Here is a 26,046-nt window from a genome sequence, read left to right as displayed (position 1 = left end):
TACATCATTTTAAAAGGCACATCTTTATCATTCCATTGCAATCATCAAATATATAATACAAGTAACACCAGTAAACATACATATTGGAGGTAAAAGAAAAATATTCATATAAAAAAGGTATCTAATATCTTTCAAATAAATGTCACATCACCCTTCGTTTTATCATGGACCTACTAGGTCCATGGTTTTATGAACTATAATACATTTAGGGCACAACAAGTAAGGGTATAAAAAGAGGTTATATAAGTAAAATCTAGACTACTGCCACCACGTGTAAATTGTATTTCATTTTCTATAGAACTTCATAGAACAAACAAATCAATCGAAATATGAAATAATAAAAGCAAAAGAAATAGAAGAGAAGGGAAACAGAATAAAGATATTGATGAAAGTGAAAGAAGGCGGGATGGGGGGCACAATGTGAGATCCACTTGTATAAGTCACTGGAATATCTCCTTTCACCCTCCTGCTTTTGATATAAGAATGAAGAAAGTGAATTCTTGCTGAAGTAGCCAAACAATTTCCTGCCCACACTTAAAAGTAATACAGCAGAGAGCTTATCCTTAGTTGAGGTAGGGAAGCATAGAACACAATTTCCTGCAAGAGAGAGTTCTGCGAGACAATAGCAAGGATGAGGAGAAGTGAGAAAAAAAGTTTGAAAGTTATCAAAAAGCAAGATCAAAAGCAAAGATTAAATAAGCTAGGTCTATAACATTCTTCAATTTCCTGCAACATATACTTGAGGAGGGAGGTAGCAAGCAATGAATAGAAAATAAAAGGCAGATAAAAACTGTTTACAACATTCTCAAAGCAAGCAACAAAATACTGGTCTTTGAAAAGCCACTCTGATCTAACACAGTTATTATATGTTGAATTTATGGCTTTGCAGTCAACACCATCAGAAAAATAAAAACAGAATTGCTACCTCTAATTGTTTTTTAAAGAAGAATACCACAGACAATTATGGTCTATTAACTGGCTTTGTGGTAATTTAAATTAGAGTGCTCACCTGAGAAGATGATGGGAAGGCTTCTCTTGAATGAAAGACGTCTCGTACATACACCTACAGGTAGATAAAAGATGTGAAAAAAATAAGTTTAAATGTGACTTATTTATTGATTTATTTAGTTATTTCTGATATTTAGACATGGCGACTCATTATCACCAATAACGGTGGTCTTCCATGAGGCCCTGTTAAAAATTAAAAGGAACTTATAATTGATTTACAAAGTGAAATTAAAAAAACATTCGCCTAACAGACATCAGCTTTGTAAAATTTTCACTTTCAAAATCTGATTGTAAATCAATTTTGATGATGATAAAGTTATCATCATGACTGTTTAGTGCCAGAATGGCATTAACTGTGTGTGTACATGAGTTAATGGCCATTCATGCTATTTGTAGATACTGTTCCCTTTCTGTGTACAAAACACAAAAAGCAACCACCATTAATTAACTTTCAGTATTGATATGACTATAAGCACATTTTTTCTTGAGTATATACAATTTCTTCACACAACATAGAATCGGGCCATTACCGGTATAAGCTGGTTATAATAATATTCAGTAAACTAGCCAGGTAGTTTTAGTCGTAATTATGTCACTATACGGTGGATGTTTTTATAGCATTGACACAGGATATAAACAGGAAAGTAAGAAAACTCTTGGAGAGAATCATATCATGATAATGATTTATCCTAAAATGATAATAAATGTTTCCGACTAAGATAAAGAATTAATGTGAATGACTGGGATGGAAAACAATCCCACATAAAACAAACACAATGGCTATCGGATGGCACTGCGCATGAACTCGTAAAGTTAAAAACATATTTCATACAAGCAATAAAACATGATGTTTATCCTCTTTTTATGACAGGAAGCTTTGTAGATAAATCGTTTCGGCTGCGCTAAATTCAAGTGAGCTGTAGATACATAAATATTCCATATTTTTCTCTCATGGTCATGACATATTTTCTTACTATTGGTAGCAACTTTAAAAATTGTCCTCATATTCATATTAGAATTAACTATTCCTGACAGAAAAAAGACGAAAGACTGAATAACAAGATTTCACTGATTACTAAATGATTTGGCAGTATTTAATCAATCGAATAAGATGTAATCATTATTTCTAAGAATACCTAATAATAAATAGGAGAATTTTCACACCCTTTTAATAGTCAGATAACGTTACATGTTTTCATCCATGTCTTCTACCTACACTAATAATTTTCTTACTTTAATTTTCATTTGATTTAGAATATATATATATATAAAAGTGAAAACATCTGTTCAGAGCCATAAAGGCATTACCTCTGTGTTAAAGAGAAGGTTGAGTTCTGGGAAGAGGTGAAAAATAATTTGTGAGCATTACTCATTCTTATTATGCAAGTGTGGAAGAACATCAGTTAAGACATGTTCCCTGAAAAGCATGGCTCTTCAAATGCCTTCATATTCTAAAATGCATGTAACATCGTAAAAATCGGGGGGGCCGGCTTTTAACGCCACGTGTTCGTGTAGTCCCATATACATCTTTCTGTGCAAGTGTTTGTAACTTTACCAAGACTTTGCCAAATTTCTTATCATTTTGATGATTCCAGAACCTTGCAATACACAAAAATTCTTATATGCTAGATGATCAACCTTTTCTAGTCGGTTCCACACCGTTTCTTTCACAATGCAATCGCATGACCAGAACTCAACTTCATCTTTAAATTATGCGGGTTGAAGCCCTTTCGGCTATAGATAATATTAGGTCAAACTTTTTATGCATTAATGTTTAATTCGCAATATGAGTGGAAAATTGATGCAATCATTTATATAATTGTTGAAAATCTTTGAGAGGTACTCAAAAGCAATCGACCAAAGTATTCCCAACATATCTGAATACAATGTTTAGACACCATGTAATCATTACTGGTACTTTAATTAGTATAAGAATGCAAGCATGAACTAGATACTAATCTTACTTGATTCAAAATGTGAGTGGGAAAATGCTGCAATCATTCCTATACTTGTTGAGGTACTGACAGAGGTACTTAAAAACAATCAACAAAGTATTCCTGACATATCATAATTCAAACTTCGCATGAATGCCCTATGTTTAGATGTCCTATAATCATCGCTACATTTAGACTTTAGTATAAGTATGAAAACCTGAATTTGATACTCCTCATGTTTGATTCGGAAAATGATTGGCAAAATGATGCAAATCATTTAATATGTTTTCTCTAATTGACTGGAATCTTACAGAGGTACTTAAAAAGCAATCAACAAAGTATTCCCAACATATCTGAATACAATCTGCACAATGCCCTATGTTTAGAAACCATGTAATCATTGAACTTTAGCTTAGGTATGCAGGCCGAGAATGAGATAATGAGTCCAGGTATGCTGAGAATCGTGTTTGCGTTTGAAACAAAAACATCAGCCTAGCCTCGCACCTGCATGCCAGCTATTTCTGTCCAAGGGTCAGCTAGAATAATGCAGGGAATAAGTACAGGCGGCCTCAACAACAGGGATTATGACACGAGGGTGTTAAGTTGGGCCATAGGAGAGAATATTGATAGGTCAATAGGTAAACGAAGGCCAGGAGAGCTGGCTCTTTTATCTCGCCGCCAGCTTCACACCCCAGTATTCAGTCCTGGGCTATTGTATTGTTTGAAGGGGTGGATGAGATCGTGGGGTTCTTTTATCGTATTAATCTTCCAATAAGGGACTCGTTGGGGTGCTAGACAGGTGTGTAGACCTACATGGCTGGGGTGCGGTATGGACATTCTAGGGGAATACTAGGGGTGAATGGATAGCTAGGGGCGTTGAAGGGAAAGATTTCATGGATGCAAGACAGAATTTATGAGAGCGCCCAAAAATCCTCTACAATGAGCTACTTTGTACCCTAGAAAAGCATGAAATATAGCATGGAAAAACTTGCAAGGCTTTTGCCTGACAACTGACATATCCCTGGGTCCCCTGGACAGAGGAGTCATAGGGGGGGGGGGGAGGGTGTTGAAATTTCAAGGGGATTTATTGGTGAAATTACAACTCAGAACTAAATGCAAAAATAAAACTTCTTTTTTTAAGCACAATAATTTAACTTTAAAAAAATGAGGAGACCCCTTGAGTGAAAGTGAAAGCACAGTTTGGGTGGTTCCCGGGTCAGAATGACAATTGAAGTGTCATGCAAGGAATTTATATTGATTTCTTTTGATCCTCTTGAGTGGAGGTGTGAAAAGGCGTCTAAAATCCTTTGTTTGCCATGCCATCAAAGCAGATTACTGATAAAGAGGAGTGTGAGAGATAGTTTGAAGGTGTAAAAAGGTTATAAGGATGACAAGATTGATCGGTAGGAGGTCACAGAGGGGGTAGGAAGCTGTCTAAAATGATACCAACAGAAACTGCAGTTGGTTTCATGGATATGTGTATGGTATTGACATTTTGATCGGAGAAACTTTAAAAGCAATATACTTATCTTAATACTACTTCTACTACTACTACTACTACTACTTGTTTGAAGTAGCTTATTGCAACTTTTACATTACCATTTACCATTTGTATGTTCTTACCAATTCTTAACTGTCAAATGATGTTTATTAATTCATGCATTCTTAACCATGGGTGCTGGAAGCTTGGCAAGGGTGAGAGGGATGGAAGGATGTAACCCTTTTGCCCCAACCATACACAGACAAGATTACAAATAAAATTGCCATAAAATGTTCATATTTTTATGTGTTTGTTATTAGTGGTACTGTTATAGAGTGCATATATGCAACAGGAATGTGTGCCCTGTTCAATGTGTTTGCATTTCCATAAAAAGTGCAAACATTCATTTAAAAGCAAATAAAAATGTACTACTGGCCACCTGCAATCGCACATTGGCCTGTAAAAAGCTGTTATGACCTATTTTCAACTATACATACCCTATATTATGTTTGCTGACATCTTAAAATTGTCATCAATGATCAATATAAATCATAAACTCTTGGCTTCTCTTCAACTTGTGCACATCTCAGCTGAAATTCATGATAAAATGTTTACTCCTAGATATTTTAAATCAACTGGGCCTCAATAACACAAGGAAAATACAATTATTTTTTTTTGGTATCATTTATTATGCAGGTGGCTTAAAAGTTAGGTTAGATTAACCGTTTCATGACAAATATTCCACATTTTGTGGTTTGGCTCAATACATTTTTATGCCGCCTCTCTCAAACTTTGGTGGAGTTGATCTAGACGGTCCACCCCTGAGATAACCTGGCATGTTCCCACACCTCAAAGATTCCTTCTTGCCCCTTCCTGTATCTATTCATATTTTTTCTAGCCTTGGTAAACACACCACCTACCAAGGTATATCCATGTCTCTCTGAATTAGGGCAAGACATCTTCTTTAGACCCCCTCCCTTTTCCAAACTTCAGTTGAGTTGATCTAGAAGGTCCACCCCTGAGATAACCTGGCATGTTCCCACACCTTAAGATTCCTTCTTTCCCCTCCTTGTATCTCTTCATAGTTTTTCTAGCCTTGGCATACACACCACCTACCAAGGTATATCCATGTCTCTCTGAATTAGGGCAAGACCATTTTTTTTTACCCCCTCCCTCTTCCAAACTTTTGTCGAGTTGATATAGAATGTCCACCCCTTAGACACCCAGCATGTTCCTACACACCTCTAAGATTCTTTCTTTTCCCTTCCTGAATCTATTCATGTTTTCTAGCCTTGGCATACACACCCACCTACCAAGATATATCTGGCGCATCTAGGTCACCATCATGAGGACATTAATGAGAAAAACTTTCTGACCTCGCAGCACAGTTTGATTACTATATTAGCAAAGAACTAGATACAAGTATCAATTACAAAACCTAGATCATTACATGTTTTGAATAGATGTAAACCATCCATGCTCATATTTCAATATTTTATTATCCCCATTTAGGAAATGCAAGCCCTTTCTCTCTCTCTCTCTCTCCGCCTCCCCCCCCCCCCCCCCTCCCCCCAAACGAGATTCATATTATTATTTTACTTTGGTAAAGACCTAGATATATATGGCCGAATTTAAAGAACCATCATTTTTCTCCAAAAATATGTAAAACATATATATGCATATATCTGCTTATATTTCAAAATTTCATTATTACCATTAAGGAAATGACATCCTTTCTCACAAAATTATTTATGTCATAAAAGTTTAATTTGCTATCACTAAATAGATATAAGTGATATCAATTACATTTTGTTCATTACGATGATGGCAACATATCAATCATCCGCTAGGATTGGATTCAATCTTATCTTTGCAATCTCCTTTGATGGAAACATCGACTCCAAATTACCTTTAAATGGATTTATGATTATTTGATGATAATTCATGTTGATTAATTATGTTAAGTGCAACAGGAGTTCATTGGCATACTAAGCTTGCACGCCACTTTCCTGATTGGGCACAAATAATAGACAACGATGTACAATTAGATTAATTGGAGCATGCACTTTTGCAAGTACATGGAAATATGATCCAATTGTGGTATTAATAAGTCATGACTTCTGTCATTCCTAAGGCAATGTCAGAATTTATAATTTGCTGGAACTCATCCTCGGGGGGGGGGGGGGGGGTAAAGTATGGAACTAAGCATTTAGATGGTATGTACAAGAGCATGACACTGCAAAATCAGAATTGTATAAAGAATCTTAATTTTCTTTTGAAAATGTTATGAATAAGAATTAACAAATATTTTGATTTCAATCTGCATGTATATTACAATCTTGTACATCCAGAGAATGAACTATGGGGTTGAAAGAAGAATGCTCAAGAAAGATTTGTTGCCTCCTTTGTGCAAGTCAACATTTTTTAATAGTGCCATCCTGGTTTATTTATAGACCCCAAAGGTTCCTCCAGGAGTGGCACAACCAAGTTGACATGCGATATCAACCCTCGAGAGCCAGAAGGGCGTTAACTCTGCATTCATGTTGGTGAGTTATCGCCCTTCTGGTTCCGAGGAGACGATTATATTTCTTGAAAGGAACCCTCCCGCTAACAGATCACTCTCTGCTCACAGTCACTTCATCATTCACACCTGCACCTTGCACGGCAAGCCCATCGTTTCATGTCGCTAAATGTAGCGACAGTTGTTGTGTCAGCAGGAAAGACATGTTTCATAGACAGCAAAGGAGGAAGAAAGAAAGGGAGATAGAAAGAAAGAAGACAGAGGGGTGAGGGTCGAGGGGAAGTGACAATGTGATGAAACAGGAAAAAGGAGGAGGAGAGACAACGATGAGGACAGTACATGCACATTATTATCTGGCGAGAGCCAACTTTGGTAGCTTTCTTCGCCTTTCTGCAGTTGCTTGTTTACCACATGTGCGATTTTGCACAAAACAACAGGAACCATTTGATGGGAATATTGCTTTGTGCAACGCGATGGTTTTGCAAAATTACCCATTTGCGGTTTGGATTAGCTTTACTACAACCCTTTCAACACCAATATGGATTAATTACAAGCCAAAGATATATATACCATAACCTTAAACAATCTGTTATTTAAAGAGATTGGTGGAAAAAACTGTTCAAAAATTGACTGAAAGAAGGATGCAGGGAAAATTGAAGTTACATTGGTTTAAGATATGAGCAAAAGAGAACAATTTGGATGTTTCAAGAGAGCAAAATGAAACGTAATGTTTGCATGTTTCAATAGATTCTAAAGGCTATCAAATGTGCCTTAGGTTGATTTCTTGACAGTCTTTGATTTCTTGAAAGTCAAAGAAGAGTCTAAACTTTAGAGTACCCTCTTCCAGAATTCTACATTCTTAGTCCATGCATCTATGGGAGCCCTTTCTGCTGGGCACATGACAACGGTATGTTGAACATAGTGCGTCATTGACATCATTGAAGAGCTGTCTAACAGCGGGAAAGCAATGACTGCATGCTGGCTCGATCAGACATATGGCGTGACATACCCCACAACACAGCAAAGGTGGACTATAAACCAATTTGGGATGGAAAGGATATGGTGGAACATCTATCCGAGTCCCATCTTCAACAAAAGATCAACATATTGTGTGTATGTGGGGGCGTGTGAGAGAGGATGATTAAAGCCCTGATGCAATTAAAAGACATAGTGACAGAATTTTTTTTTTCAATCAAAGAAAATGAAAGATGTTGGAAACAAACATTGTTTTAATTCTCACTACATGCTGAAGAGAAAAGTACAGTACATCCCTGATTGACAGGAAAAGTCCTAAAGAATATTCCCTATCTTTTTCTCTCTCTGTCTCGCTCTCTTGCTCTCTCTCTCTCTGTCTCTTTGTCTGTCTGTCTGTCTGTCTTTGTCTCTCTCTCTCTCTCTCTCTCTTTCCCTCTCCCTCTCTCTCTTTGCCTTGTATTCTTACCATACTATATTTCAAACAAACTTAATCGCACTATGAGTCATTGCATACATAGTTCTGTAAATTTACAGATGAATATCTATACATTTTGTTGTATTACCCATGGCAATGTTTAAACTATACATCAAGTACATGGTCTTCATCTGAAGAGCTGTGTAGGATAAGAAGAGAGAGACAAAGTGGGAGTGAGTTTGAAAGAGAGAGAGAGGGAGGGAGGGAGGCAAAGAGGGAGGGAGGGAGGGAGGGAGGGAGGGAGGGAGGGAGGGAGGGAGAGAGAGAGAGAGAGAGAGAGAGAGAGAGAGAGAGGAGAGAAAGGGTGAAATAGTGGGAAAGGAAGAGACAGATAGAAGGGGGAATTAGAGAGATGAGACAGAAAGACAAAAAGAGATAGACATACAGAGAGAGAGGGATAGGATAGGAAACAAACTATAAAAGAGAGCCAAAAAAATATGACAAGGTAGACAAATATGTTCCTCGCATGATTTGTTAAAACGAGAGAGAAAGATAGAGGAGGCCGGGGTAAGATAGGAAACAAACTATAAAATAGAACCAAAAAACATGACAAGGTAGACAAATGTAATTCTCACATGATTTGTTAAGCGAAACAAACGCTCACAAAAAAAATCATAACTATAGCCTGGGGACAGAGTTGATCCAGGTGTGAAAACGCTCAACTTCACCTGCATGCAACCACTGCAGTCTTCTGTTCCCTTTGTTATCCCGCACACAAGAAACACAAAAGACTCTGAGCTATCCACCATGTTTACTCTCTATGGGAAGATTAATGTTTATCTCTAAATTCAAATTCTTACACAATCGGTGGGGGGAAATACAATTCAAGTGTGAGATCAATCTAGTTTTAGTGTGCTTTTGACACTTTGATTCTTTGGGGCGAATAGCAGTTCGGTGACGGTGAATGCAATTCCACACGATTCCACGCTCGAGGCATTATAGAAGGTGAAGATATGCATGTCGTGGGCAAACTGAAAGGGAAGAAAATTGTGCAACCGGTTGTTTAATCTCGCGTAAAAAGAAACTAGTTCTAGCATCACAATTCAAATTGATTGAGTCCCTTTCTTTCTGCAGTGATCACAATCAATTCAACAACATTTTTTTGGTATTGTATTGATGTGTTTTTTCTGTCAAATTTATATCATAAAAGGATGTCGTGACAATGTTCATGCTGTCACTTCTTCCACACTTTATTCATCAATACAGGATCCCAATCATTATTTTCCTTAGAATGATGTCATTTTCAAGCATAAACTATGTTTTCTTTTTCCTACATCTTGTTATAATATATGTTATCATAAGAATGCTGAAAACATCCTGAAACAATACTGTTTAATTGTCTGCATTTTAATCAATCTCACCACCTCTTTATCAATATTCTTGTGTGTTTGACCATCTCAATTCGTATTTCTTTTCTATCTTCTCCTCCTCATTTTATCCGAAGTATTACTAACTGGGAAATGATTACAATTTTGTTCTCTCAAAATTGATTTAAAGCACTGTGCTCATCAATATTGTGAAATTGGAGCAAACATTTTCATCCAAAGTCAAAACCAAAACTTGTATAGGTAACATATAAATGATTGATGTAGGCCTAAATAATTTGTTTTTGACATCTTTATAGAAAAAAAATAGAATGGACATAAATCTATTTTTAACACTATGGTCATAAATTTCATGACTTTAATGCAAACACTTAAATCATAGTCCAAACCAAAATCATCTTGGATATAAATGGGTAACTATAAAGGTTTAGACAGGACACAGGAAAATGGTTAGCTCATCAACCTTTGTTCTATAATAATACTTTCAAAAACTGGATTTGACTTCATAAATATCATCTCTAGCATCCACAGTGCTTCTGTGTATGCATCATGAACTTTACCTTAGATGACATGTTCATTAACTACAGCCTGAGAAAGTGTCAAAGAGGGTTCTGGATGCAGATGATGGGGAAAGGTGTTTAAACATGACAGTGACACTTTCAAAAATTGGCGCGAGCTGCTGCCCAAAATGTCACGTCCGACAAACGTTGGAACAAGAGGAAGAGAAAAACTCATAAAGGTGATGTGCATTGGTTTGAGAAGTTGAAATGTTTGCTCGCTTATTGCCAATCAGCAAATATGCACCCTGAATTGCGATTTAGATGTTTAGAATAATCACAAAGAATGGGCGGTCATATTGTAAACCTGCACAAACTGAAGAGGCAATTAATGTATGAAATTAAAAAGAGAGCTGGACATCCCCCCCCCCCCCTCCAAAATTATGGGAAATGTATTTACCGGTATTCACAAAACACAACATATTTTCATTACAGGGGGACCCATGATAAACTTTTAAACCATTTTTTGAATAATTAGCAAAGTTTACTTGTAGATTTTGTGGAAGTTGTAATCATTTTATCTAAGTTTTTTCATATTGCCCAAGCTTTCATAGTTTAACAGCACATATATTGAATACCCATTCAGTAACATATCTTAAAAGACTCATTTAAATTAGATGATTATGTTTTACCAATGTCCTATGCAATGAAACCCTGTTTCTGCAATATTGTCACTGCTAATTTTACACGTACATGTCAAACTCAATGAGATTGGTACAGTGAATTGCAGACCAACAATAGACACGACAGAGAGAGAGAGAGAGAGAGAGAGAGATAGATATAATGATAGAGAGAGGGAGGGAGAGAGAGAGAGAGAGAGAGAGAGAGAGAGAGAGAGAGAGAGACCAAAGCAGAATCAGCCCTTTTGCCTGGAGGAAACGCTGGCATTATGAGTTTATAGCGGACCATTCTCTCCGTCACGCTGCATATACCCCAACTGTCATCTACCATAATTGTCAGGACTTTCAGTACGGGGAGGAGAGAGAGAGAGAAGGGGATAAAAGGCGTTACTGGACCAGAAAATTGGCTCAAATTCATTATCGTCATTTTTCAAAAACGTGCCAGTTGAACTACTGTACAATGAAACATAATAGAATCATCTCTCTCTTTTTTTCCCTGGAGGGTTTTTGTTTGTCAATAGCAATTCAGAAATATATTGCTCCAAGGGATATTTTAAAAAAGGGGGAGGTTTAAAGAGGTTCATAATTTCATATTATCAACACCTGGAAAATTGAAGTTTTAATTTGTTCTGTAATGAATGATTTCCTTTGACTCTAATACCACTCCCTCCCAATATTCCTGTTGGGGGTGGGGTGTCAAAATGATTGAATTGAATGCCGATTGAGGTTTGTGAAAATTAATTGCACAATGATGTACTTCCTGAATTTATTGTAAGCAAGGGTGAGTGACTTTTCTCCTGTGCGGTAAAGAAAATAAATTATCTCTCTTAAACAGCAGACGGATCAGTATGTTGCACTATTTCAAGCTGTAGTTTTTGCCTTGAGTATAACTAATGATTGGTCGCTTTCTTCATTTTGTTTTCATCAGTGCTTGTGAAATTTCCTGTTTAAACTTTGGTTAACAGATCACCCATTTCCCAAGTCTGTAGTAAACATTAATCATCCATTTCATTATATGAATGTTAAATATACCTCAACATGATGTATTTCTGTAAATTTCAATTCAAATACTTCTTTATGTCCTCTTTGAATTCCCATACTTTTATTTGATAGCTTCAAAATCCATCTTTAAAAAAAATCTCTACAACAAGTTTACATTATCAAAACTGAACTTTTAATGTTCGTTCTCTGTAAATCTATCCAACCACTTTTTATTTCATTTTACTCTATCAATAATCCAATAGGCCTAGTTATTAAATGAAAAAAACTACAACAAACGAACAGAATCTATTTTCCACCGAAAGCTAGACACCTGTATATATTATTCGACTGGACCAACCTCGGAGAATGGAGTCAGAGTTATATGACAAACACTATTGGTAAATCTATCCGACCATTTTTTTTAAACATTAAAAAAAAAAACTTTATTCTATAAATAATCCCATATGCCTAGTTATTACTAAAAAAGAAAAAAAAAAGAAACAACCTATTTTGCTGAAAGCTAGACACCACTGGACTGAGAATTCCACTATAAACCTTGGAGAATGGAGTCAGAGTTATATGACAAACACTATAAAACCAGTAGGTATGGTACTATACTGTCATTTTATCACCTCTAATATAAACTGACATTGGTTTTACACCCTAAGATAAGAATTTCGAGTCAGTATGAGAAGGATCGTTAAGGCAGAGGGGCAGAAACTGAAGAAAAGGGGTCTTTGTAGGACCCCTAATTTTAGAGTAATCAGGGGAAATAGTAGAACAATTTGTATGACTGGTGCTCTAAATACATTAAAATAATGATTATGGAGTAATCATGTACAAAATAATCTATTTCAAAGGGATTCGTCTCTAACAATTCTCTTGTCTCCGATCCACAATCATCTCTGATCTCTTACCGTATAAAACCCAATAACCAGCTAAAGTGTATATTACACATTGTTTTCTTTAAATAAAATATAAGGAAAAGATAAACACACGAACAACAGCAAAACAATTTGTCTGCTCAAACACAGTGTCCTCTGACACTATGTTCAGACCAGAACTCAAGGCTGATTCTTTATTGAGTTTTCGTTCAAAACAGGCGTTTCTTCAGACTACAAAATTGTAATTACTTATCGTATAGCTCAGTATACAACACACTTCTTGTAGATTGAACGTAGGGTAAATAGAGCATTAACACCCTTTAGGCTCTAAACAGATGACTCTGGTCCCAAAAATACAGGAAGAAGCCAAGATATAACTTAGTATAAAATACCTGTCCAATAAACTAAAGTTTACTCGCAAAAATCAGCCCCTTCTGATCTAAACCGCCCGATTCTAACTATTTATTTGCACACTTTTTTAATGGTTCAATTTTACAGCGGAGCATTCTTACTCATCCACCTGAACACACTGATCCCTGAGACATGAGGTGGGTAATGGTCTGTACAGAAAAATTAATCAGAGGTGTGAAAAATAGCGCATTTTTATGAGCATGTGATTTACTGCGAGCTGTTATCGCTGTAAAGATTGTTTTGATGGTGTGATTGTTTTTATGGTGAGACAGTTTTACAAGGCATGTGCACATTCATTGTGTTGCTGTTGTTTCAGTGTGAGGAATGTTCCCGTTTAATGTGAGGCTTTGTTCCCCTTGCACATAATACATCAAATCCTTTGGTTTCTGTGAATTAATTGTTGAGCAGTATTTCTATTTCACTTTTTTTTCTTTTTTCTACACTTTCAGTGAGTGTCTGAGAAGGATGTAAGCATACAAACGTACGTACACTGTTGTCCATAAAGTTGAAATAATTTTTCTTTACCGCTTCACATGAAATGACTGTGACAACATGATTTATTCTTTAATAGATAAAGTTTTTATCTTTTCAGAACTTAAAGGTAAAAACCAGTCTTGGATACGCCCCCCCCCCCACCTCTCAAAAAATGAAATGGAAACCCTTATTACCAATCATGTGAAAGAATATGTTTTTACTAATACGTAATGATACAAATTTTGCCAAGAAACTGCCTACTGATTGATATATTTGGTAAAATATTATATCTATTTGGACCTGATAGATATCGCGCACGTGTAGCGTAGTCCCTTATACATCTTTCTGTGTACAGTGCTTGTAACTTTACCCAGACTGGGCCGAATTTCTCATCATTTTGATGATTCCAGAACCTTGCAGTACACACCAATACTTATATGCTAGATGATCAACCTTTTCTGATCGATTCCACAACATTTCTTTCACAATGCAATCGCATGACCATAACTGGTCTTTATCTTAAACTTCTTGGATTGATCAATAAATTTCTGAGAAGACATAAACTCTATCTATTGAGAATAAATCATATTCTCAAAAATCACTTCATAAAAACAGGTGAAGAACAATTGTTCCAACGTCATGGGTAACACTAAATCATACTGAGAAGTGAGAATAGATTACTTTAGATAGAAAAATATTTGGTGTGGGATTTTAGATTTATACAATGCAGGCATCATGTTTACTTCCTTAACCACACATCTTCCTTTGACTAAGACATCCTAGATCCAAGCTATCATTCAAGTGTATAGGGCCACCTTTAGATATTATTTAACAGAAACCGGTAGCTAAAATGACCTAACTGTTTACTCAGAAGTATGAATTAATAGGGCAGGAACATCGCATATACAAATACATCAGGGTAGATAGTGTTTGCATTGGTTATCATTGATATTGCTCTTCACTTGTTCATAGGTGATTACCACTGCACTTTGAAATGGATGCTGAATAGATGGGATTAAAGGTTAAATGATTAAAACTAATTTGTAGCCAAGACTCCAAGCAAATTAAGAATAATATTTAGTCTTGAGAAGGTATATGGTAGGCATCAAACCCTACTTCTGCATGCCAAAAATGATTTTTATGAGAACACAAAAATACAATTTATTAGCCTATTAGTCAAAGAAAAAGAACCAGGAGAGTTTGAGCTTTTGATAAGGAGTGCATACCAATTTCTCAAATGGTCTCAAGTATATTGTTGTAAGTTATCAAAAAGAACCAAACTAAACTGCATGAAAGCTCTCTAATCAAAATCATATCTTGTTGAAATAACATGAAACCAACCAAAGAAGTTTATGTGCAATCACAAAGGACATGTTAGATGTGTAGACTTTCATCTGTGACGGCCCAATGAAACAAAGACTTCATCAGCCGATGTGCATGCACTTTTGGCGAAAGCTTCACACGAATAAAGAGGCGAATAAAGGGTTCAAAATTCATAGTTCAAACCAGATGAGGTCATGAGGATAGTTGAGGCAATGAGAGAGGTGTCCAACAAAAGAAGACAAGAAGAGAAGTCACAAGGGTCTGGAGTTGGAGACACAACCCCCTTTCATGTTCTCTCTGCAGATCGAACCCAGACTGCAGATGTTGGAGAAAGGATTCGCTTTCCTTCCTCTAGCCTCTTTTACTTTCCTTCAGGGTTGGGCATCCATCTTCTTCCCTCGCTCCAGCGTCACAGATCCTCCATCCTTGCACCGATGTTCCACCATCCCTCATCGCAGGGTACCACTGACCCCCGTAAAACGAGCGATAAAAACGATGTCAAGAGTACTCGAGTTAAAAAAAAGTTGAGCCATAGATCTGGACCAGATAATCAATAGCCCCCCACACCTGCAATATGTAGGCAGAGATGTAGGGTAAGTGGAGTATCACCCAGAACAGATGGCATCCAATTCTGGCATCGCGATCGCGGCGAGGAAAATTGAAGGGGGGAGGAGGATGACAGTGACGTTGACATCACACAGAGATAAGGAGACAGACAACTTGAAAGAAAGACGGACAGCTAGACAGATAGGCAGACTGACATTACCACCAGTTTGATATATGAAGAAGACAGATAAAGATGAAGAGATTGATGAAGAAAGGAAGTGCACGTATACTGCAGATATAAAAGATTGACATGAGATTGCCAGAAATACAAGATACAGATAAAGGGAGCATGATATTAAACCTGTTGGTTGCAAAACACATGGTATCTTTAGGGTAAAATTTTTAAAAGGCATTATAGTCTTAATTTCTGTAATGATTGTCCATATTTTCATAATTACTTAGCATAAAATTATTTATCATAGGTAATATATGCCAACATGAATTTTGTGAAAATACTTTTTAATCAATTTCTTGGTTTGTAATTCATTAAAAAAACAAAGGTATGAATACGAGAAGAACGTCACGTAATTGCTGATACTCAAGCTTCTCTATACAGGTTTTTTAATAATCATTAGGTAGATTAGACCATGGGAGGTCTACTTAGCCATTGATCTCATCTTGAACACTAATATAATTTAAAAGTAGCTTTTGGGTTTGAAGTTCACTTCATGGAATGATGAATTGCATTAGCAATCTTGTAAGAAATTATCAAAAGATAAACACAATCATATTAATAGGTTGTCCAGAATTTGAACAAGAAATACAAGACATTCAAGCCAAGGAATGGGAATGTGTATCAACATCTGCCAAGTACTAAGAGTGCGATTTGAGAGACGGACATTATTACCCCCTCACTGGTGAGCCATTAACAGAAGGAAGCTTTACCTTTGTTCAATCGATCTTCATGAGCAGCTGTAAGAAATTTAAGAGGAAATTTGAATTGAAAAGACTGGCAGAATGTTGCAGATTGTGGTAGTTTTTTAATTTCTTTATTTACATTATGGAATGTTCCCCCTTTATTTCAACAATTCTGAGCAATCAAACAATTGATCAATTCTTTGGGTATTCCTACCCCCCTTGAAAAATTGCAATTAGATGTATTCATTTTTTGAATTCATATGTTCCATACCCCCTTGATGAAATTGCAATCAGCCATATTAATTTTAAAAATTCATATGTCCCCCCCCCCCCCCCGACAAATCATTTATCCTGTTAGCTTTCTCATCAAACTTTCCTAGAAAGCAGAACAAACTTGAATTAAACCCATCATAAGAGTGCAACAAACTATCAATGCCCCCCCCCTTTTTTTTTCTTTTAGAGGGTGTTAAAACTTGTAGCTATCATCGCTTAACTACGGTACATGCCCGTTACAGATTCTCATATCATCCTAATGATATTTGCAGTTATCGCTCTTGGACGGGCTAACGAGAGGCAAGTTAAACGCAGTCAATCAACGGCTGGTTATGGATATAATAGATGGGACGTTGTTGGTCTGCTTGTATGCAAGAGTATTTACAAGGTCTGGGAAAGATGTTTGAGCACTTTGAGGCTAATGGGGAAAAGTGTCAGGCTAATGAATGGAGCTGGTAAATTGGTTTGATCACTCTCGGCTACCTTGACCATGCACGAGGCTATCACCCTCGCTTTGTTTAACAGGCCAACGACAGATGCCAATTTGATAAATTGTGTTGGGCTACAACGTGATGAGGAGCGATGAGGTGTCGGACGGAAGAGGGGTGCTCACTCATGAGAATGGAATCTGTGTGGACCGAGATGAAGAGGATGATGACCGTATAATGTGAAATAGAACCCTCTCGCCACCCCATCCAACCCAACATTAATTGAATTTACCTATTAAATCTGTGTACCAGATTTCTTAAAATTCATATCTGACTCTTGTAAATTGCACAACACATACATGTTCAATAATACAAGAGCCATAATAGTGCAAATAAATAAAACAATGGACATGGAGTATTTGAAGCCTAGAAAAGAAAATTAAGACATTTTTACAACAGCTAGTAAAAAATCACAGATGGGGAGATTGACAGGCAAGAGATTTCTTTTAAACTGAACTTTAAAAACTAAAAACACAAAGGGTCGGGTGCTATGAATAATTCATACTTTCCATGCATTGATTTTCCATCTTGCTCAAAGTACACCTATACAAATGACAAGAGGACAGTCTTCATATTTGCATAGAAGACAAGATGGAAAAAGGGGAGAAACTCAGTCTCTACCTGTAAAGTTTCATCCAAGCAGGTTTCAGAGGACTCCGAAACAAAACCTTAACTGATGTCTTGTCACCCGATGTAATCAATAACTTCTCTCTTATTGGAAGAAGGAACAACAAATTTGGTTAGCTGCGCAACGCAAAAATGCCTTATTACAGATGACAAGCACGATGACACCGTACGGACGAGAAAACGGCAGTGATTTGATTCTTATCTGAGGGTTGATGATGACTTCCTTTTCTCATCATCATCGTCATGGTAACAAGTCATCCTGGTAGCAATGATGATCGTTGCTATTATTTGACATCTCCTTGATGCTCTTCATCTTTCGTCAATTTGTTCCAGGGATACAAACATGGACTCTAGCTTTTCTTTTTTCTGATCACAAACTTTGTGAAGTTGGAGTTTGTGTCTTATTGATGTTTGAAGAAAACTTTCGGTCTGTAGAAACTTTAGTCTCTTAACATCATCAAGAGTAGAATGCAAGTATTGCAAGATACGTCTGCACTCTACATTATATATGATTCAAACATACATTTATAAATCTTAAACCTTTGAAAATATTAAACCTTAGAATACTTGAGCTGAAGATTTTGTGAATGCTTGGCTTGTCATACTTAAATTAAATCATATCCAACATTTTAAAAAATGCCACGATATAGTAAAATGAAATATAATCAAGTTACACTGGTAATACTGTCTGTGAATGGAACGACGGTAGCACTGGTAGATATATGAATCGAATCAACTTATTAATTTCATTATGATTTTTTCCAACATAAAAAATCATCATGTAAATCAAAATTACATCAAATGACAATCTGAAGGCATTCTGCAATTTAACAAAATAAAAAATAAAACATTTGACTAAGATTTCTACCTTTAACAGGTTTGTCATATTCTTATGCGTCACTATCAAGTTGAAACTCCTACACAGGATGTGGAGTTTTTTTTCCACACATTTTTTTCAAGATGTTGAGGCAAATTGTACAATCAAAAGATACTATTTGAGTCAATATCATACCTCTAAAGAAGTTTTATTTTCCTCTTATGTTTCATGCTTCAGTCACAAGTTCAAACTCCTGAAGATGATTGAGAGCTTTTACAAATATTTTTACAGAGTTATTTAGTATGGTTTATTAAGAAGATTATGAAACCCTAACCCAAACAAACTTCATTAAGATGAGGGGAAAAGATATATATTTCTCTGTCAATATTTGGCCAAAATTGCTTGCAAGTACCCTCAAGATTCTTCCCGATTTGATCAGAGTTTTATGTTGCCCGCCCGGAGGTAACGTATATTGATACTACCAGTATCATATGAAGTTCATCTTCTCATTTCTCTAATCTCAAAGCTAATCAGTGATCATTTCAGTGTTAAACTGACAGATATGCCAATCATATTGTAGGAAATATCTGTTCTAATATGGTTACAGAGCTGCCAACCTCCAGAACAGAAAATCAGTAATCACAAGGCTCAAAATCAGTAATTTGGGGTATAAATCAGTAATTTCTTATGCGGCGCTATGAATCTAAAAAAACGACACGCCAACACTGCGCGGACGCATGATTATCTGAAATTTTTGGTGATTTTACTCACACAAAGATGTTAAGTATTGAATTTCAGGTCATCACAACACAGTTTATCATGAAAAATGGCTCCTATTCACAGCACTCGCTACGATAAATCATATTTAATTCATTAAAAAAAAAAAAAAAAAAAAAAAAAAAAAAAAAAAAAATCTTTTTTTTTTTTTTTTTTTTAAATCCGTAATTTGAGACAACATTCCGTAATGGTCGTTAATTTCCGTACCAATTACGGAAAATCCGTACTAGTTGGCAGCTCTGTGGTTATGAAAGACTCTCCACAAATATTTACAAGATTAATCATCAAGCCTGTTTCCTCTGATATAGTATAGCATTAATGTTTTTTTCTTGAATTTTGTTTTTAATGATTTACCGTATTTATTATGACTCATCTGTTTTTAAGACTATTTTTCACTGTAATCAATATTTGTTTAATTTTTCTACTAATATATTAGATTTGTATTTCTCGCTGTCTCTCTTTTCTTTCTTTCTTTCACTCCTTTTTATGCCATTTTCTATACTTTTACTTTTTTCCCCATGCCCTCTCTACCTCTCTATCTAGCTCTTGCACTCTCTCTCTCTCTTTCTCTCTCTCTGGCTATGCATTCTTTTTTTTTACATGAACTAGCTGCTTTGTAAAAAGTGACTCACAGTCCAAAAAAATAATCAAAACTTCTTTCACAAAGCAAACTCTTACATGAAAAGCTAGATGTGACCTCTCAAATATTGACCAGAATAACTTCCATAAATTGCTTCACACATTCATCTGAAAGAAATTCTTACAGCAAAAACTTCATTCCTCAGACAAGAAAAGATTTTAAAAAGTACAAAGTCACTGTTTCTCAGTTGGATTTCTACCACAAAAGCAAGTTTACAAGCTGTTCAAAAGGGAGTGGTTGAAGTTTAAGAGTAGAATGAGTTCTAGTAAAGTAGAAAAACATTTTGTGAGCTTTCTCATACTTTTTATTCGGTTGGTAAGAACATCATAGTAGAAATGTCCCCTGAAAGGATTGCTCTTCAAATGCCCTCATATTTGAAATATTATGAAAATAAAAAGGGGCTGAAGTGTTTGAACCAAACATTCATGCAATATGTGCATGTAGAGTCCCGTATACCCATATCTGTGTGGAGCAAATGTACTCTTCAGCGAGACTAGATAACGCTCATATCATTTTGATGATTTCAATACCTCACAGTATACATCAATTTCATGTAATACATAATCAACCTTTCCCAAAGTAATTCCAGCTCCTTTCTCCATGCTGCAATCGCATGACTGGGACTCAACTCTATCTTTAAATTGATGTGGAAAGACAGCAAACCGAGAACAGAATGATGAGGGAGCGACTGACCAGTTTTGTTGACAAGAATCCTGCTCACTTTGTGCCTATTTGCTGCTCATGACTATCACAAAGCTACCACCTATTTGCCTACCCCACAAGTCTTAATTTGAGGTCTCACGCAACATTTTGCAGCCTCTGCCGAAGAATTATTTTCTCAGGGCTATTTCTGTTTCTCCCACTTCCTCTAAAAATTTCTCTCTCCTCTCTTTCAATTTCTCTTTCTTTCTCTCTCTCTCTCTCCGTTTCTCTCTCTCTCTCTATCTCTCTCTCTCTCTCTCTCTCTCGCTCTCTCTCTCTCTTTCATCTCTTTCATTCTCTCTCACTTGCTCACTATATTTCTCTGTCACAAAATTTCTCTCCCCTCTCTTTCTTTTTCTCTCTCTCGCTCACTATATTTCTCCGTCACTTATATATTCTTTCATACATATTTTTATACACAATCTCTCTTTCTCTTGTTATTCCTCTCCATCTCTCATTCACTCTCTTTCCCTCTCTGTCTCATTCTTTCAAGCCTTCATGGTGTTCTTTTGCTCTGTGTCTTTCTCTAGTTCTTTTAAATGCATGTTCATGTCTCCAAATATTGACAGTCTAAACCGTGCGATCAACAAACCGAGACCTTTGCATCAGCAGAGGAGGAAGATAAAGAGAAAGAAAGAGGAGGAAGATAAAGAGAAAGAAAGAGGAGGAAGATAAAGAGAAAGAAAGAGGAAGATAAAGAGAAAGAAAGAGGAGGAAGATAAAGAGAAAGAAAGAGGAGGAAGGTAAAGAGAAAGAAAGAGGAGGAAGATAAAGAGAAAGAAAGAGGAGGAAGATATAGAGAGAGAAAGAGGAGGAAGATAAAGAGAAAGAAAGAAGATAAAGATAAAGAGAAAGAAAGAAGATAAAGAGAAAGAAAGAGGAGGAAGATAAAGAGAAAGAAAGAAGATAAAGAGAAAGAAAGAGGAGGAAGATAAAGAGAAAGAAAGAGGAGGAAGATAAAGAGTAAGAAAGAGGAGGAAGATAAAGAGAAAGAAAGAGGCAGATAACAAGAGAAAGAAAGAGAAGCTTCTCCATCAGATGGACAAATACAGCCTACTCCAAAGACAGTTTGAGATGGAATGGAGAGAGTACACTCCAGAATTGTTGGGAAAAAATAAAAGGGCACTTCAGTTTACAGGAGCAAAGAGAATAAATTCAAGGGTTGGATTTTGTAGAGAGAAGAGTTTTAAATCTGATGCTTTTAAGATAAATACAAAATCAGGAATAGCTTTTGTTTTAGGATTAAATTTTTATCTTAATTCCTTAAAAAGTCTTCAGAAGATAAGTAATGTACATCGCTAAAATCAGTCATTTCATATCATCATAATCCAGAACAGATGATGATGATGTTTTGGCTTGTGCTATATCTTTTATCATTGCCATTGATCAAGCAATAATAAGCAAAGCAATTTAATGATTGTCTTTTTAAAATTTGAAAAGGAATCCCTCAGCACATTCAATATACAATTTTCTGTTTATCATCGATATGAAATTCAGTTACAGTATTTATAAGCCTACTTGTAAAGTGGCAAACTGCACATTGTATCTGATTGCAAAACTTCTATTGAAAGTGAGCTGAAGTAGGAAGGGGAGGGGAAAAAGACCACAAACAAGGAACAAGTCCATTACAAATATTTTTTTAAAAAAGGAAATGACATGACACTGAAATCATTGTTCTTATAAAATGGAAGGATTACAAAGAAACGGCGAATATTATAATAATTCAAGCTGCAAAGAAAGCATATATGATTAATGATTGACAGACCCCTGCCCTCACACCTCATGTGCCTTCCAACATGGCAGCATGATATCATGTTGACTTTTCTCATTTGCATCCTTACCTCGTCGTCATGACAACGTAACCATGGTGCACGATACAGCTTGCATTACAAGTTACGGATTGCTTCCATGCACTGCCGCTACGCTCCGAAACTCATAATTCTGGTTGTGTCAAGTCCAGATAAGAAAGTCTATCTTTACTCCGGGGTGCGATCGGTCGGTCGGTCGAGGTCAGCGTATTATGCAAATGTAATGTGGCCTGTAGGTGATCAAACAAAGATAAAAACGAAGAGAAATAATAAGTGTTGGGTAAATCATAGTGTAAATTGTATTCTCAATTCTCGAGTGGGGTTTGCACGAACCCCTCTGTGTATCTAGGCATGGGATAAGTGAGAAACAAACAATGTCTTTGATTAGACATTATGGCGGATCTTTGTTAGATTAGTTTAAATTTATTGAGGTAGATATTGTGATTGACAAGAACGTGTGGAGCCATTGACATTGATATATGGAAGGACTTAGCAAAGTAGTAACTCTGTGAAGAGGAATGGTTCTGACACTTTTAGCTAGTACACAGTATTAGTCTCCTGGAAAATGGCACAAATGATTCAAGTCTTGATTTCGCTAACTTTGCTTCATCGGGTTCAAGAAAAGTCTTTCAGCTACTGCATAATATGGACAGAACACAAATTTGCAAATCATGTGATTTCTGCTCATGGAATATCACTGTAGAAAGTACAGGAAACTGTACAAGTGAAAAGAATTCAGGCATGATTACTGAAATAAGCCTTCAAAGAGTAATTAATAATTATAGTGAGAAAAAATGACAAACTGGAACTTTGTTGCTATTTCCCTAAAGCTGAGGGTTTTATTAAATTCTCTGTTACTTAAGAGCAGGGAACAGCCGAACAGGTTGCTACAAATCAATCTAGTATCTTCAGAAATCAAAGTCATCTTGCAAAATAAAAGATTTTTTAACTATTGCTTGACCATCTTTGATACTTTTTCTTTGAAATATTGGAGGTGAGTATCTTATCCTTATTTCTTTTCTGACAGCGATGTCAAGACACACTTTGGACATAGTATACTGTGCATGCCTTATTCATATCTATTACAAAAACACTTTGAAAGCCAAGCTTTGGTTGCTGAGAGGTGCGATTCTTGAATTTTGGAAGGGTTGAGAACTGTGAGTAAATTCAAAGTCGCTGTTGAGGGTTCATCCACCCCTGATTTCTGATGCAGAAGCATACATCTACGAGTCTCTGCCCTTTTTGTGAATACCAAAGAGTTCTGTTTACTACACGCTCAAGTACCGCAGGTGCTGCTCATTCATAAGCTTCCCAACAAGGTGAGGCGCAAGCCCTTCAATGGAACCACTCAAGAAATTGCAAATTACCACGAAAGGTAAGCCAGGAGAATGCCAATGAGACAAGAGCAGGGGGACACCAAGGGGGTTTAGAGATGGCAAGAGAGTAAGATGGGGAACAAGGAATGAAGGTGGAATGAGAGAGGAGAGATGGGTGCAAGAGCTAGAGGAGGAGAGATGGGGCACAGGGGGCGAGATGGAGAGAGAAGAGATGGGGTGCAAGGGCTGAAGCTGGAATAAGAGAGGAGAGATGGGTGCAAGGGCTAGAAGAGGAGAGATGGGGCACAGGGGGCAAGATGGAGAGAGAAGAGATGGGGAACAAGGGCTGAAGATGGAAGAAGAGAGGAGAGAAATGGGGTGCAGGGGTTCTGGGTATAAGAGAGAAAAGATGGGGCACAGGGGGCAAGATGGAGAGAGAAGAGATGGGATACAAGGGCTGAAGATGGAAGAAGAGAGGAAAGGAGAGATGGGGTACAAGGATTCTGGGTATAAGAGAGAAAAGATGGGGCACAGGGGGCAAGATGGAGAGAGAAGAGATGGGATACAAGGGCTGAAGATGGAAGAAGAGAGGAGAGGAGAGATGGGGTACAAGGATTCTGGGTATAAGAGAGAAAAGATGGGGCAACAGGGGCCAAGATGGAAAGAAAGTAGAGATGGGATGCAAGGGTGCAAGCTGGAGAGGGATGGAGAGAGGAGAGATGGGGTGCAATGTAGCTGAGAATAGGTCAATGTTTAAAACAGTGTGAATATAGTGTGTTTACATTTCAAAGACTACTCATGTTTTCTGTATTCTATCTCTGATCAAAGTGAAGTATAACACACTGCATTTCTCTGTGGTAAGATTGATCACACTATGACACAGTGCTAAAACTGTGCTCTTACATGATGAACCCTATGTAAGTTCTTCTTTTTTCAAATCTCTGTGACCATTAGGAGGTACATGCACACTGTCGTTATTCTGTCTGCATCCACAGCTGGTCAAAACCTAGTCCCACAGTGTGGACAAGGGTTATCAATACCAAAATATATGGTTTAATTCACTGTGTTCAATCTTCAAGTTTTCTAACTCATTTCTGTGATCAAACTGACGAACGCTGTGTAGTTCTACCTTTAGCAAACAGTATGTCAAACTGGGCCACAGTGAGTAAACTTTGTAACACAGTGTATTCACACTGTGGATACACTGAAACTGTTCTGAATCCCATCTGCAGTCATATAGTATGTTGTTGTTGTTTGCTTTCTTTACCAGTAGTTGCAGAGCTACAGCGATTTTTGTAAATACAAACTGCAAACTTAACAGTTTAAGGGAGCTTGAGTAAGTCGATCCTTTGGAGAAGCCAAGTCTCTGAAGAGGTAGATTGCCCATGCAGCAAGTTTGACATCACTGTCGAGGATAGCATAGCGTGAAGCTTGTGTCGAGAGTTATCGAGTATTGAATTTAATTGGTTATTCTGGCAACGTTAGATTTGGTGTAATTCTAGAAACAGATTGATAACACTTATTGCTCCTGCATGAACAGGACACATGTATAAACATGTCCCAAGAGAAACAGCAATGTTGTGAAGGCAAGAATCAGGTGTTATATGTACAGAAATAACATGCTCGAGTAATGAAAGTTATCCGAGACTTACAGTACGACACTCTGACTTTGAGTGACATGGAAAAGAATGATACAAATCAAAAGCTGTGATTATTCATAGACATCATCATCCTCCTGAGATAAGTCAGAGAACTATTGACAACATATTTTCCAAAACTGATTGCTGTTAGAAGATGGTATCTGTCAAATGAGGATATGAAATGTTGTGAACTATGTGGTGCTCAGCATACCCCCCCCCCCTACAAACACCTCATCATGAGACAGGACATCTCTCACAGATAAAAGAAGATGGATGCACCAACAAGCATACATCATCTGAACGAAGGGTTACCATACACGCTGGCGCAATGATAATAGTGAAGGTTCTTTTATAGCTCTGAGAAGACACTATCATCTCAAAAAGGCATATCGTGAGAGCTAGTTCTTAGTTATTTTCCTCCTTTAAAACTTGACAATCAACAAATTGATCAATGTAGTATAAAACAAGGACATATCACATTCCATCAACACATATCCTACACCTCTATATATTAACAAAGTCACCC

The 26,046-nt window shown here is 36.7% G+C and overlaps 1 long non-coding RNA gene across 1 annotated transcript; it reads right to left on the bottom strand.

Moving 5' to 3' along the window:
- On the bottom strand, positions 1-22,794 carry LOC115920769. The gene is made up of 3 exons (XR_004062531.1): positions 22,598-22,794; positions 1,010-1,063; positions 1-612 (listed from the first exon to the last, which is right to left on the bottom strand). It is a non-coding gene; the product is annotated as an uncharacterized LOC115920769 (long non-coding RNA).
- Positions 22,795-26,046: the final 3,252 nt, after the last annotated feature.

The sequence above is a fragment of the Strongylocentrotus purpuratus genome, unplaced genomic scaffold (genome assembly GCF_000002235.5).
Source record: "Strongylocentrotus purpuratus isolate Spur 01 unplaced genomic scaffold, Spur_5.0 spur5_scaffold_9, whole genome shotgun sequence".
NCBI classification, from domain to species: domain Eukaryota; kingdom Metazoa; phylum Echinodermata; class Echinoidea; order Camarodonta; family Strongylocentrotidae; genus Strongylocentrotus; species Strongylocentrotus purpuratus.
The sequence above is the reverse complement of the archived record's forward strand: the minus strand, read 5'-3'. Positions and strand labels throughout refer to the sequence as shown.